Source organism: Lichenostomus cassidix, chromosome 5 (genome assembly GCF_008360975.1).
Source record: "Lichenostomus cassidix isolate B80296 chromosome 5, HeHo_3.0, whole genome shotgun sequence".
NCBI classification, from domain to species: Eukaryota; Metazoa; Chordata; class Aves; order Passeriformes; family Meliphagidae; genus Lichenostomus; species Lichenostomus cassidix.
The window spans coordinates 10,830,537-10,846,739 of NC_139486.1; the positions used below are offsets into that span (position 1 = coordinate 10,830,537).

At 46.1% G+C, this 16,203-nt stretch overlaps 1 long non-coding RNA gene across 2 annotated transcripts in view; it reads right to left on the reverse strand.

Moving 5' to 3' along the window:
• The window catches only part of LOC146435942 (uncharacterized), a 98,703-nt gene extending 82,601 nt beyond the window's left edge, over window positions 1-16,102 (reverse strand). For both annotated transcript variants that reach the window (XR_014852455.1, XR_014852456.1), the window contains exons 1-2: window positions 16,055-16,102; window positions 6,749-6,829 (exon numbers count right to left, since the gene is read on the reverse strand). This is a non-coding gene — a long non-coding RNA (uncharacterized LOC146435942). The remainder of the gene's footprint in view (window positions 1-6,748; window positions 6,830-16,054) is intronic.
• Between the last annotated feature and the right edge of the window lie 101 nt (window positions 16,103-16,203).

A 16,203-nucleotide genomic window follows, 5' to 3' on the forward strand; every position in this document is an offset into this window, starting at 1 on the left:
GAGCATGACTCACAGTAGCGATGAGGAATCCTTATTCTCTCTAATTTGGCTTTCCCCAGGAAGAAAGGGGGAGTGGAGGTGGGGGGGAGTGGGTGGTGGTGGTGAGGGGATGGGGGAGATTCTGGTATTTCCAAACTCACTTGCTGGAAGTGTTGTGTCAGTTACGATAATTTGGTTTAGCACATAAATCCTTAGGCTGACTTGCGATTCCCAGCACACCCCTTGTAGTCTAATTGAGGAATTGCTTTTCTGTCAGTCACATACTGTGGTGGAAATGCAAGAATGTGAGAAACAATAGGAGCAGGCTCGTACTGAGTCAAAACAGATAAAGCCAAATTGCTTGTTGGACTGAAAGATGTGAGCAAGAAAGTTGGTTAGAAACCCCTTGCTGCTGCTGGCGCAGAGGGTACTTTCCCAGTGTGGGAGTGCGGGGCACAAACAGGCAAACCAGCAAGAATGACATGAACCTTTTCTTTATGAAAAAGGAAGGATAAGGGCATCAAAATAATACAGTATGCCAGAGCCTGCAGGGCGAGGAGAGCACCCTCCAGATTGATCTGAGGTAAAAGATGGCTGGGGTAAAATAAGCACATGAACAAGTGTGAAGTGAGTGTTGCAGGAGTGAGGGATCTGTGCTGCGATCCGGGATCTGTGATCTGGGATCTGGCTGGGCTGCTCCCAGGCTGCCAATGCTCTGCATCAGTTCAAGATGGCTGCCCAAGGGAGCACGTGGCGGGCTTCTTCTCCCTCTGGAGACTTTTGTTTGTTATTCCTTTTCTGGTGATTTCCTCTAATCTGAAGAACAAGATGTCCTTAATGAAAACAGATGTTTTGCTCCCTGGCATATGGAAAAAAGAATAATTCCCCCAAAATAGAATAAACCCAAAGAATGCTGAAACCAGTGATGGGTTTCCATAAACCTCTTCATCAGCACCCTGACCTGGCTGCTCATTTGCCCCTGACACGTTGTGGAAGCTGTCGATGCAAAGGTCCGTGGTGAGACCTGGGTGTGGGAGTGAGTGAGCTGTGTGCCTCTGTAAAGTGTAAACACCACACTGAGCTGGCTCACAGCTTTCCTCATCCATGGTCTCCCACTGCGACATCCTGGTCAATGGCAGCTTTTGTCATTGGCTTCAGCCTAACTCGGAATTGGTCCCAGTATTTAATTTAAAGCACAGCACACAAAACACCAAAATCATAACATCCCTGCTACATTTATAGAGCTGCATAAGCCACCGATTAACAAATGGATGAGATACTGAACTTTGCTTTACCATCTGTCTTTAATTACATAAAATAACTTGAAGCAATTAACAAGAAAGAAACACTGTGACACAAATAAATAAATCCTATTGATAGAAACAGATGAGGGAATACTTAGAATATACGGAAGAAAATCACTAAAGCTGCATAATCTGCACTCAATAATATGACAAGTATTATCTAAAAGATTTACACTGACATTGCCAATTATTTTTGAAAAATAATAGTTACCTGTGGAGAGGCAGAAAAACAAAAGGAAAGCTCTGTGTGTATGACTACAAAAGACAACGTGTGGTCCATCCAACAATCTAAGTTTTGTCTTTCACAGATAAGAGAAATTAATATCAACAGAAAAATATACAAAGCAGGAGGTTTCATAACTGTGGACCTACAATGAGTCACGTAAGTCTGCGTGCTTATAAGTGTTTAGGCACCAGTGGGGATTAGGCTTTTTAACACTTTCCAGGATTTAAGTTCTAAACCCATTTTTTCAGCATTCAGATACACTCCTTTGCCTTCTCTGTTTAAGCATTTAATAAAAATGAGTACTGTGCAATAGGTATTGAGTGACTGCTGAGTGGATTAAGAACTGAGTAACTGATAGGTGTCAAAAGGCAGCTTTCAGCTGTGAAGGAAAGCTCTGGAGTCAGTTTGCAGAAATGGGTGTTACGTTTGGCAGACCACAGAACTGTCCTTAATGGCTGAGAGATGAGTACATCCCTAGTTAAACAATGCTTAGTAAATAAGGGAGGAAATTAAAATTGGTGGAATGAAAAATAAATTGCGAAGATGGAGCAGCCCAAATTCGGTGAGCAGAACCTCTGCAGAAAAGATGAATTTTAAATGATGCACCAACGGTCTCTGCATTGATGCAATAGATATTATATCCCAAGGTTGATGCTTGAAAAGTCTGTAGTATCATTGTGGGGAAGCAATTGGACACAGGACTCAATGTAATGGTGTGGAAGAGGAATAACATCCTCTTGGAACAAGTTAGCAGGGACATATGAGTGGACTATATGGCTGGGGTGTGTTGCAGCACAGTGGGTGCTAGAAATCTGAAAAAGGGTGGGAGAAAAGGTGTAAGAACTGTTTGCATATTGAAAAGTACGTTTTGTTTCCCTTACCAAAATGAGATGACTGGATTACAGTGTATAATTACCTTCACAACAAGAAAAAAAGTGTCTTGCATCAGATGAATATATTACAAGAATCAGTGGGTGGAAATGTAAGCCAAGTAAATTTAAGCAAGCGTTGAGGCTTGGATTTGTAGCAGTAAGTGTGATGAACTGCTGAAACAAACTGCCCAAGAAACCAATTGTGTACATATCAAAACTGAATCCCTTTCTGGAAAACACATGTCAGCCAAGCAGAAATGTTTGGGCTCTGTATATGGGGAATGGGGTGATGTCTGTGACACAGAAAAGGTTAGACAGGATAGTTAATGGTCCTTTCTGACCTCAAAGATCATAAATCAAGGACAATGTCTTCAAGATTTTAGGCCAAGTTCTGTTTATTTCTTGCAGTTAAGTCATCCAACTAATCCCAAGAAAACACTGAGGCAAATAGTATAAGGAACAGCAAGCAATATGGTCTTGTAAAAGCAAATTATATTAAATGTGCCTTTCATGTTAGTATGCAACATATGAATTCTGTATATTACAGATTTGGGGACTGAGGCTGTAGGCTATGTCCAGGATGCTCCAAGCTGGCATTCAGCAAGCAAGGCAGTATGCTCAGGGAGTGAACAGAGAGATACACAGTGTGGTGGGAATGTGGGTGAGTGCATAAATGGAGCACTGAATATGTCATTTGAAACTGTTTCAGGTATTCATGTTGAGAGAAAACTTCAATTGTTTTGGCGGGGAACACTGCTGTGTAGACTAAAATGGGAGAAAGAATGTAAACAAAGAGCAATGATCAATTGTTGTAGCTTGTGGAAATGTCTTTTGGGTCATGTCAGGGACTTTTGACAGACATTGTTCTATTGAATATCTCTATGGTAATCTCACAGTAGAGGTAAACAGCAAAACAGTGAAATGTGCTGATGATACTAAACCAGGAAGGAATGCAAACAGAAGACAGCAGACAAATAATATCAAAGGAATGGGAAATATTAGAAAGCTGAGCACAAAATCACCTAAAAATTTCACAAATAACCCCCCCAAAACAAAAAACAAAAAGGAAAAGAAACCCCATGATTTATTGGAATGTACATGTCATGGCCATCAGTATTTCTGATAGAATTTCAAGATATAGTGGAGAGGAGACCAGATGGGAGAGAGATACGAATTAGCACAGTTATAAAAGCTGTGTGCATACAAATATGTACCATGAAGCAGGGAGGTAAGAGTGCCTGTGTGAAGATCTATGCTATTACATTCAACTCTGTGTTCAATATTGCCAGCCACTGACTGACTGGAAGGAGTTGGAAGAAATCCCACAACGATTCAAAGGCTGGAAAAAACACTTGGGGGAAAGACTCAGGCTCAAACCAAACATCTCATTAAGCATAAACTTAACTTAAAGTGTATGAGCTGTGCTGCAGATTTACAACTCCCTTTACAGCCCTGCTAGGTGGCTTTAACAAAGGAACTACATATCAGGTTAAACAGTGCACATGTTAAAGCACTTCATTAGCCTGGAGCAGGAGGGGCTTGGTTAGACCTGGGAGGAAACGTGACCAGAGTCTGTGAGCCCTTGGCCACCGAAAGGTGCATATTGGCTGCATCCAAATCAGCAGGCAGTCATTTATTTCCATAAGGCTGGGCTCCTGCATTCTTAGGCACGGAACAAAGGTCTGCGAAGTCTTAAGCCAGCCAACATTATATAAAAGAGAGAGGACGGCAGTGAAATAATGCCTTTTGGGTGTATTTTTTTTTTTTAAGGTGAAAATTGGAAGGCTGTCAGATGGTCTTTCAAGAGGAGCTCATATTGCTGGGGGTTTTAGGATTGGTTTGAATAAAGCACCAGAGAATGTATGTCTTTACATTGGAAGGCTGGGAGTTCTTCCCTGTCCCAAGATTTCCTATAATTGCCACAGAACCATCACAATTCAAGGTGGGAGGAACAGTTCCCTTCTGAGCTCTGAAATTATCTCTGTGACTGTTCATAAAACAGCTCCTGTGAGGCTCAATTCCTGATGCTGGTTTTCAAACCAAAGAAAATTAATCTTTAAAGAACGGGGCTGTGGAATGCTGAACTGGGATCACAGATACGGTGGGAATATCTCTTCTGTGAAACCATTTGTGCTTATAACTGAGAATTATCTGAAGTACAGAGCAGTTTGTTCTCTAAGAATGGTATTTTGGGGGAGTTAGCACTCAGTTCTTTTGGAAAGTCAAGATGAGGTGAATACCCATCTCTTTAGACGCTTAATCATTGGCACAAACTGAGAAGCGGGTTTTAAAAAAATTTTACTCAGAAATAGTAGGGAAAAGCCTCTCTTCTGGAAAAAATTAACACTTCAGTGTTTTGTTAAATAATGGTTCTAGGCTTATAATACTGTAAGTATCACATGATTTTATAGCTAGTATTAGCAAATCACTGCATATTTAATTTCATCGTTCAGAAATAAATTAGGGAAGAAAGTGTTGACTTTGGTAGGGATTTAGTCTTGGAAAATTAGCAGGCACTTTTCTGGGCTTTACTAGTCAATACCCACAAGAATTTAATAAAGCCCTTGCATAGATTATGAAATAAATAACAGGGAAAGACCAAATGAGTCATGATTAGGGACAGAGTTTCCCTTCAGAAATCTCGATTGAACAAATTCTTCAAAGTTGGGTTTCTCATAATAGCATTGAAGTCAAGATACAGGGTTAAATTATTCACATGAGTGAGTATCTATAGAGCTTTCCCCTTTTCCTTCTTTTTCATCAAGCTTTACAGTCCAGTTTTATGTTGTACTGCTTTATTCATTCCCTAGTGCTTTTCCTCTCCCAACAGGATGTCTCTATAAGATCTTTACGTGCCTAACTCAGAACCTACTGCTCTCCTCATGCATTTACTTAGTTCTAACATCCAGCACTCAGTCCCCTTTGGATACTGAGTTGCTACAGCAGTTGTTAAATATTTTATGTGTAGTACAATACAAAAGCTACCAAAAGAGGGCAACATATGAGCCAACAATAAGGAATGCATCCTGACAATTTTACGGTTGTGTATTTGTGACACCCTCCTCCCTTTCTTTTTGATAGAGAAAGAAATTTTAGCAGAGCTGGTCAGTAAACAGAATTTCCATCCTATGGGAAATTCCAACACTTGGGGAAAAAGAGAAAGTGGTGAAGTTTTCAGGGACTGAAAATTCCACGAAAATATATTTGGCATGGTGGAAGTGTTCCATAAGTGTCAAATCATTCTCACACCAGAAAGCCCAAAAGTTATAATGACATTAAAATATTCAATTTAGTAGGAGAAATGTTAAATATATGAATGCTATATAAAGTTCAAAACAAAATTAAACAAAACAAGGAACTACTTCTATGTTTTCAATTTATGGAAAACAGTAATTTAAACATAATTTACTGTAAATAATATTTTAATTTGTCTCCATTAAAAATGTTGTCAAAATAAGTATGCTTTCAAAAAAGCAAGCTGATTAAGATGAAGTTGTATTTCCTTGAAGAATGTTTCCTCTGAACACGGTTTAATTATGTTTTCTCTCCATGAAATGCCGGAGAGAATTTCAAAATACTTTTAATAACCCTGCAAGAGACTAAGGTGAGTTGGCTGCATCCCAGAAAACTATCCCCAGTGCTCTGTTTGTGAAGTGAGACAATGCCAAGTGCCCAAACACCAGGCATGTGAGCTCCAGAGCTACTATACCCTGGACAACACCGAATGTGCACTCACTGGCAAACAGTTTATTATAAACAAAGGGGTTTTTAAACTATTCAGTAGCACTCCAAGGAATAAGACAGCCTTGAACACATGCCAGCATGGCAATGGGTACAATAAGCAAATACAATCTACCTCACTTAGGGTAAATATTTGGCTACAAATGCATTGAGAGCTCTTTAATTCTTTGTTCACTTCTGTGATGAGAACCAGAGGAAAGGCAGTGGCGATGCAAGGACTCGAGGGTGATTTTTTTCTTCTCTTATCAGCTGCCCAGATAGGCTAGCTGCCAGTCAAATTAAAAACCTCACTGGAGGAAATGAATGAAGACCTGTAGGTGTAGAAATCTGCTGTTTATTCAGCTGCCTCAAGTTCTGCTAATTATCAACCAGAATCAGCCACATCTTCATGGAGATATACAAAATTCTGTGGCAGTGTCCAGGAGGTTGACTACAGAATTCAGGGCATCGTCAGGTTTTTTTTCCCCCTTTATCTTTTTTACCTCTTTTTTTCAAAATGAACTTCTGCTTTCTATCTGCTTCTATTATGGCATAGAATGCTGGAAAGTATCTGGAAAGGAGAGAGGGGCAAATCTATGATCTACTTGGAGGGCAATGAAATATTTAGAAAGTTTGGAAGTACTCACCCATTTTGAAGACAGCATGTTCTGCTTGCAGGAGCAATACCTTATCTTCTTTCATTTATCCATGCTTTTGCATCTGTATTTCTGTGGATTCCAAAAGGAAAGATTTATTTTTCCTAGTCAGAAACAAGCAGAGGTTTCTGTCTGGAGAGTTTCTGTACTGTCTGATCTATCTCATGAACAATGACTTCACATCGTTCACCTGATGAAGGGCTGCAGAATCACAGAGTATCAAATGAGACGTACAGTATAGGAATGACAGCAGTGCACACTGTCTGTGTGGCTGGGTCGAGTGTATTGACTCTAATCACAAGGTTTTCAGACAGCTCCTGTATTCTGGATATGCAGGAAGATGTTTTTACTCATCTGCTTGTCCTTCATTTCTTGCACTGCTCATCTATTTTTGATTATTGTCTTGATATTCTCTCCCAGGCAATGATGCTACTTTTGGGACACAAACAAGAAACAGTATGGAATGTAACACAAATATTCTAACGGCACTGAGAGGTGTGGTTTGTTATCAGGTTGTGTTTATTTGCAGGAAAAAAGGTAACTTGCATCCCTTAATAGCCTTGCCTTGTGGGTATAAGCCTACATGTCTGACTGCCATCTTATATCGACACTTTACCCAGCAGCCCAGGGACTGGTGTTTATTCAGAAAAGAATTGGCCCATGCACACAGACACACTGATTCTCACAAATGGTTCTGTGTATGCCTTGGCTTCTCGACTTCTGCCAAATTCAAGCCTAAATTCTAGGAAGCAACAATAACACTAACAGGAATCACGTCAGACTTGAAAGTGATTGCTTTAGCTCTGTGAACACAAAATGGTCTTATTTTTCTTCCTTAGAAGTGATTTTTAAACATGCCTTGGCTTCTCTGAGCCAGCATATTTTCACCCTGTCAGTCAGGTTACGAAGAAGAATCTACTACCCCCTTTTGCAGATGTGGTATGTGAGCCTAGTTACATCACATTTCGAGGCAGATGGATCTCTGAAGGAAGCTCCAGTATCCAATCATGTGCTTTCTGCCCCTTGGTATTGATTCTTGTGGTTAGTCTGTTTCTGATTTTATTTTTCTGTGTAGTTTAAGGGCAAGTCTGTGGTTTGCCCCATGTGCCCAAACGAGGGAGCAAGGGTGCAGAAGACTGCCTGAAAATAAATCAGAAACAGATAGACTAATTACAAGTATAAATGCCAAGGGATGGAGAACACACAGCATCCTCATGATCAGATACGCCTGGCCTGTTGGAGGAGGGATGGATGTTTCACCATGTGATGTAACTCTGCACCACATTGGAGAAGAGAGCGTCCTCTTCCTTGCCTGGCTGAGCAAAACCCTCTGGTGTGGTTTGCCCACACGGCATGTCCCAGCATGAGGAGGAACAGCTTCCCTGAGGTAGGGGTGGGGAGGAGCAAGGCTGGGAAATCAGAGGCTGCTCTTGGCTCCCCAATGCCTGCCTCAACAGCCAGCAGGGCTAAGCTGACACGAGGAAGGATGTAATCTACTCCTGGTTGTTTCATGTTCAGGGCACATTACTTCCTTCCACGGAATAAGAGGATAGTCATGGATGTCATCGTGACTCACGGTCTCCTGGGGCAGCATGGCTCTATGCCATGCCTATAATCAGATGACCCGGGGGGTGAATTAGGAAGGCTTTTGATGTCATTCTCTGAGCGCTGCACCACAGGAGACAAAGACTTCTTAACGTAACATCAGGCTATATCTTAAACATAACCATGAAACTAACTTTGACTTGCCAGCAGCTGGTACAGACAGTGGCCTCCCTACACCGCTCTGGCACTTAGCATAAGAAATGTCATTATGTGGGTGGATTAGGCAGAACCTGTCAAAGTTGTGTGCGTGTTCTTTGGCTGTGTTTCCCTCCCCAGGCTAATAATGCTGAAGAGATGGGGAGTGGGTTGACACATTTTCTGGCATGTGTCATGTAACCCAGTGAAGTGGAGGACATGCCAGTCACAAGACTTTTGTGCTTTAGTAAGGTGCAGGCAGCAGGGACATGCTGCAGTGGCTAGCAGTCGTAATCCTCCCTGGATTCACACCCTTAGTGCCTTCAGTTTCCACAGGGCTCTCTGACAGACCCACAGGTATGTTTGGAGGAAAAGATAAGGAGATGTATCCAGGCAGATATTGTTTGAGCTCATGTTACCTACAGACCCTGAAGCTCTTTAGAAGTTGACTGACATCATCTCCGTAAGAACCACTGAATTTAGCACATGGGGAAATATTCAGTGCCTGTTTTGCAGTGTGCAGAAATGCTCTGTACCAGTTCAGCAGAGGATACAAAGAATAACCATGCCTGATAAGAAGAGATTTTTAGGATAGAAAATTCTAAAGCCAGACAACCAGAGACTGATGAAATTTAGGACGTAGTCACTGTTTCTGGTTCCCTAAACAAATGTGAGGGGTGTTGATATAAATACTGGGATGAGAGAATGTCCCAAGGTCCAACAGAGTCTCAAGGTAAATCATCCTCAGGAGAATAGGGAAGAACAGTGCATTCAGTCTCTCAGAGAAGCCTGGTTTTGTACAGCTGCCTGCTTAACACTGGTGCTGAGGAGATGAAGTTTAGTCCCTGGGCTGAAGCAATATGCCAGGCTGGTTCCTCACAAATCACCAGCAGAGAAACAAAAGATGGTATGAGCATGTATGCCCTGTATGACAGAAATGCCATCTTCTGTTACTGCCTGTGTGTTGCAAGCTATGCTTGGTTGTTGGGGAAAGATGTATCAGCTTAGGTGTCAACTGCATACCCCAAAACACACAGGCTGTAGGTCTGATGTGTCTTGTAGCAGGCACAGCACCCAATTTACTGGTAAGAGTTACTGTACTGTTTTCCTTGTAGCTCATAATCTAAAATAAAAACGAAATCAGTAATAAAAAATAGTAGAGCCAGTAGCTTCTGCAAGTAACTACAGCTGAACAACAACTGCTACTCTGTTGTAGCATCTGTACTATCTCAGGTCAAGAAATGCCATGGCCAGGTGCCATGCTCTCTTTCCATGTGAAAGAGCAGTAGCTGCATAAGTGGTAAAAATATAGCTTGGCAGGGACAGAGGCAACCTGTATTAGGGGAACTGCATGAAAACTCCATGGCTTGGGGTGCCTCCTCCCTTCACTTGCTAGTGTTGAGTCACAGTGGGGAATTGTGTTAAGGGGGTAACAGAAAGCGCCCCTTGGCTGTACTTGCTGCAAACACATCATAGCTGTGACGCAGGAGCTGCCCTGTGTCAGCAGTAAGTCATGCCCAGTGTGTAGGGCTGGGGAGCAGGACAGGGTGTGCAATGAAATGCTCCTGTATGTGATATGGCATAAGTGTCCTGTGCCATTTATCCCATAGCGGAGGAAGAGATAAAGGATAATGACGAGATGGGAGATGACTCCGACAATTTATTCTTGCTTGCACTGCATGACACTTGTGTGACGTTGAGACAACCTGCACCAAGGCAATGTCTGACACACAATTTGTATTGTCCCATGACCAGTGTGACGCTGCCCAGATTGCCAGATAACATCACATCTCCAGTTGTGTAACACCACCATGCTTTCTAGATCCCAGGTCTTCAAACGTTATTGAGCTGTTTGTACCATGTGGAGGGAATTCAAATACTGTTTATCAGTGGAAATGTTAACTATGCGTCCTTTGTTGGGAGTAAAGCAACCTGATTTCTCATATGTCCTCATATTGAAAGTAGGAACTCATTGGAGAGAAAAAATATGTGCCAGCAGGGAAAAAGGAAGAGCTTTCATCTTTGTGTGAGTACACAACGTGCAGCGTACACAACAATGTTTTGGTAGATACCAGTGTTTTGTAATTCAAGGATCACATAAATGAAAAAAAATCCACTGCTGCCATGGTAGTTTTCATTTACAAACAAATAAAAATTAAGTTAAACTCTGCTCATTTATTGCTTTTATTTCTCCCCACCTTGTTTGTTTCCTATTTTCTTGCATGGTAATATGTATATTGTTTGGTTGCTTGTTTGCTTTTATTTGAAATAATTTTGCATGTAATTTTCTGAACTCTTGCAGAGCAGAGAGACTAGTAAATGTGTATGTTTATGCACCTTTGTGCATGCACAAAGAATGATGGATAGTTAATAAAATGCACATCACTGCAATCCTTTCATGCTTAAGATCCCCAAATAGAAATTGTGAGTATTCAAATAAAATAGAACTGATCCAAAATGTACATATTTAGCTTAGATAATAGCAGTCCCCAGATATGTGCCTCTTTCTGCTGTTGGAAATCTGTCAGTTGAACAAAGAGCAGGATATTGTGCGAATCAGGCTGTCCTCAAAGCTTTATGTGATAGACACACTTTATGGAGTTAGTTCCATTTCTCTCACATTTCAAAAGCAGACTCAGAGCCTAGTTATCATAAGGACAACCTCCACAAAATAATTTTTTCGTAGTCAAGGACTGCAGTATTTTTTAAAAGTCAGAATACATGTTAAAAGAACAGTTTGTCCCAAGGCTTATGGTTCAGCTGTAGAAACTTCTTGATCCATCCATCTCAAAAACTATTCCTGAAAAGTCATTCTGCATATGGGTGTTTTTGCTATTTTCAGGGAGAAAAAATATAAATGAGCTGTAAAGATCATGTTGTTCTGAACTCTTTCTCTTCTCTTTCACCAATGAGTTCATCAAACAAAATTCCACAAGAAACAAATGTTATTATGAGATTAACAGAATGAACGCCAGAGTTCAGATACTAAACATTTTTTTTAAAAACAGTGAGCTTAATGACGTGAAGGAAGTTGTAGTTTAAACATCAAGGTCAATTATTTCGTTAAATATTATTTAAAAGTTACTTGCCTTGAAACAAAACCAGAGCTATCCTTTCCCCAAAAATGCAAACAGATTATTCTGCCCTGTTTGTCAGCTTCACTAGATAAGTTCTATTTGATCTTCAAATGAAAACAGTTTCTGTTTCAGATTTATACAACAGGCTGCCTCTAAAAAGAAAAAAGATCTCAAGGTTGGACTGCTGTTTACTTTCTCTTCTAATCCTGCGAGAAGATTTGCATAAGAAAAGCAAGTAGATTTGAGTCTAGGTTTTGCTGTCTACATCGAAAGCATGAGCATCAGTCAGTTCTCTCTTTTTATTCAGAAAGAAAACAATTGTTTTGTAAGTCAGGTGAGTAGAAAATCTTTCAGTAAGTTCAGCTGGGTTCTCCCAAAGGTAACAAGGGCTACTTATCAAGACTAAATGGAGTTTATGTAAATAATTACAACAGTCAAACACTGAGAGTTTAAAACCTAAACCCCCAGTTCCATGACTGTTTCCTCATACCCTACACTTGGTTTAAAACAACATCCAGAATTGGTATTTCCTGGCTCTTGCAAAGCAGCCCCTTGTGTTTGCAGATAGCCTTCTTTCAATTGCTAAAAGCATCAGTGTCATGGGGGACTTCAGTGAGCAGAGCAGTGCTGGGTCCGGTGGGAGCTCTGGGTGTCAGGACCGAGCAAGTGCCCCCAGCTCCCACTGTGACCCCTGGAGCAAACCAGTTCACGCTTCTACAGAATGGGAATAGGGACTCATACCTACAAAACCACTGTGAAACAGAGTAGTTTAATGTGTGCAATGTACTTGAATTTTTTTCTTTTTGTATAGAAAGGCAAATTATTATTTTTTAGGAAGAGTCTTGGAAGAGATGTTTTGGATCACGGGGTTAAGTTCCTTGCTGTGGGTGGTAACCACATCTCAGAAGCTGGTTCTCAAACCAGTCAAATTCCATCTTCCAGCTGCTTTGATTCCTTCCTGACTGCGGAAGGCCTTTCTGGGTCCTTACCACTCTGGTGGAGTGAAGGTGCTTTTCTTTTTCCATCTTGAATCTCTTCCTGTACAGTTTGTACCAATTCTTTCTCATATTTTATTTGGGAGAAGGGGAGGGAAACTGTCTCACAATTTTCAGATTAATTTGAGTTTTTCTCTGAGCCCCAGACACCTGGTGGAAAGACGCCAGCAATGCTGTAGGCTGGTTCGATGTACCAATAAAAATAAAATTAAATTAAAAAAACCCCCAACCCTCGTGTAAGAAAAGAGCCATTCTTAGAAAGCCTCCAGCGTTCCAGCTAGAGCACAAACAGCTGCTTATTTGGGACTCTTCTCGGGTAAATCGACAGCCCCGGGCCAAAGGGGCCGCAGCTCTTGTGGTCTCGCACAAACCCAGACCCCCCCGATGGGGGAACACACAGGGGAGAGAGGAAGGAACGAGTAGGGAGAGGGAACCATCCTCGAACCCCGGCTGAAACCGCGCCTGCAGAGGGCCGAGGCTCGGCTGGGGCGAACTAAGGCGGAGAAACTTGTGCGGGACCCATGTCCCCACCCGGGCTCGGCCCCGCGCCCCCCGCCCGCCACGCCGGGCTCAGCCCCGCGGCCCCGGGCTCGGCCGCCCGGAGCAGGCAGCGGGGCTCGGCGGGGAGGGACAGCGCCGTTTTGGCCCTTGGCTCGGGTTTCCCCCTGCCCAGGGAACAAGCGCCTTTGCTGGAGCTGCGCTCCCCAGGGCTGGGGGTGATTTTTCGTTTGTTTGGTATTGACCTTCCCCCTCCGCTGTATCCCGCAGGCCCGTCCCCGCAGGGCGATGGGGCAGCGCGCTGCCGCCTGTCCCCGGGCGAGCCTCGGGTGCGAAGAGAGCAGCCTGTGGGGCTAAAACGGTGGCGAGCAGGAGGAATTCGGGAGCACTTCGCCCGGGTGTGGGACAGAGGCAGCGGTCCGTGTCCCTCGGCGACCTGTGTCCCTGCTTCCCTCGGGTGAAGGCAGTGCGTGCCCCCCGTGGGAATGCGGGGTGGCAGCAGCTCTCTGCCCGCACGCCGCCACGGGCTGGAGCCAGGGCCAGGTGTGCCATAGGGAAATACTCCCTTCAGCCCTGGATAGAAGAGCTTCCAGGCCATGGCTACATGGCTCGACCGGGGAGCAAACAGTCCGTCCCCATCTCCCCTCGACAACTACAGCCCCAGCAGCCTCCAAGCCCCGTAAGGCTGAAGCAAGAACCACCAAACGCCCTCCAAAAGACCCTGCCGGACCTCTGAAACCCCCAAGAAAACTGCACACCGATGTGGGAGCGACCCGACAGGCCCACCAACGAGCCCCCCCGGAACGGGGAGCGAGCCGCTCCGCACCGCCAGCACAGGGGCAGCGCTGCCGGCCCGTGGCTGGCCGCAGGGGGCCCGGCGCCCGGGGGACCACCCTCACCCTCCAACGCCGACTGCTGGCTCCTAATTCCTACGAATTCAACCAGATTCCCTAAGGGATAACGGGGCCGGGATGGGGTTTAACCCCCGAGTTCAGTTGCAGTGAAACCACAAGGAAACACACGCAGGTGAAGGGCGGAGAGCGCGCTCTCTGCCGTGATGCTGCCGCAAAACTTGCGGGGGACCGGGGCGCCTCGCACAACGACGGGCAGCAAAGAGAGAACCTCTCCCGAGGGCTCCGAGCGCGGAGAGATGAGCCGAAGAAAAGGGGATTTTCCCGGGAAGGGGGGGCGGGAGCGGCCGGCTGTGCGGAACCAGCTCCCGGTGCGCACCTTCCGCCCCCGCGCAGCTGCGCCGGGACCTGCGCGCCTTTTACCACGGGCGATCGCGCCTGGCCGGCTCGCATCGAGCAAGAGCCTTTCCGGGAATAGGCTACTAAGAGCAGCGAGAGCAGGAGGGGGAGGGTGGGTATGAAATAAAAGGCTAAAGAAACAGTGCGATTTTGGGACCAGGACCAAATCCTAACGTGTTACATAAAAGCCACGGGCGGTTCTTATCAGCAAGCCCGGCCTGAAGAGGAACAATCCCCAGGAGCGGCTCCAAAACAACCCTGTTAAAGGAACAATTGTGAAATGCCAACTTCCCACCAGAGTATGAACAGCAGGAGCCGGGCATGTCCTGTCTATAACCGGGCTTCTGACAACCGACAGAGAGGGGAGGGGACGGAGGGGGATCCTCTCTTGACAAGATTTATCAAGAAACATTTAACTGGGCTTTAATCATATTAGCAAGAGCCCAATTAGGGCTGAGAGCGAAGCGAGGCGGCCGGCGGGCTGGGGAGAGGAGGAGGAGCAAGCGATGGAGTCACTCGAGGATAAAGTCCTTTCATCAGGCTGCGCTCTCGGCAAGCAGAGGAGTGCGAATAATCAGTGCCCTTCACTGGGGGGACGGGGGAGGGAGCGGCTGGGGAATGTGTGTAAAGGATCATTAAGGCCAGGCAGAAGGGGGTTTTTGTTGTTGTCGTTGTTTTTAATTATTACGGCTATTAAGGTGGTGTCTGTGGGCTCCCTCGGGCGCTGTTCTCAGAGACGGAGCGGGGAAGAAGCGAAGGGATTCGGAAGCACCTGCTGCACTGCGACGACCTGATCTACGTGTGCAGATAGGGCTCTCCCTCCCGGGGCAAAGAGGGGCTCCGTCCCTCCGACCCCGCCTCACTTCACCGAGGGAGAATTTCCTTAAAAGCCCTTTCCCCGGGTCTTCTCTCCCTGATGTCCAGCCCTTCCCTGGCGTATCCCACCTCCCAGCGCGGCTCCTCGGGGGGAGCGTCGCTCCCCATCGCCCCCGGTGGAGGCCAGCCCGGTGGCCAGGGCTCGTCTAAAGTCCCGGGGGAAGCGCGGTGCTGGGAACGCCCAGGTCAGGGGCAGAGGGCAGAAGATGTCCTCCCGGGGTTCAAACTCTCCGTGCTTTCCCTTGAGCAACCTGCCCCGTCCTTAGGGACTCGCCCGCTCCAGCTGTAGAGGACTGGGAGGGCGGACAGCAAAGAAACAAAGGAAAACTAAAGAGGACAGGTGGGAGCAAACGAAGAGGCTGTGGATAAGCCCATGAACCCCCACCCCGGGTTACGCCACCTCGGGGACACGGCGGTGGGAGCGCGGCAGCGGCCGTGACCCTGCCTGCGGCTTTCGAGACATCGCCAGCAGCTGCCGGCGGCTGCCCCGATTTCCTGCCGCTCCCCGCGGCCGGGAGAAGGGAGATAAGGCTGTTGGGCAACGAGGCACCTTTCGCCCAAGAGGAGTCGGATCTTTGCGCCCCGGGGCAGAGGATGCTGTTTTATTTTTTTAACAGGGCAGGGCCCGGGTGGGGTTGGCCATTCGCACCGACGAGCGTCTCCGCTGTCGGAAGCCATCTGCCCCGTGCCTGGAGCGGAGGGGCTCTCGCCCCCCACCCTACCCTCCGCCTCCTCCCCGCGCCCCGGGCCGCCACAGCCGCGTCCTCGGGGGACGCGCGGCCCGGGGGACAGCGCTTCCCCCCCGCCCCGCGCCCTTAGCGTGACCGTGCCCCCGCCGCACCTTCCCTGTCCCACGCTTACCTTTCCGGCCCGGCCGCCGAGGGGCTGCCCCCCCCCGCTCCCGCCCCCCGCCCCGTCTCCGCCATCCCTGCCGCAGGGGTGTCGCACGCCGCCGCGCCGGCACAGCCTCGGCTCTCGCCTTGCGCTCACTCGGCTGGCGCTGGCAGCCC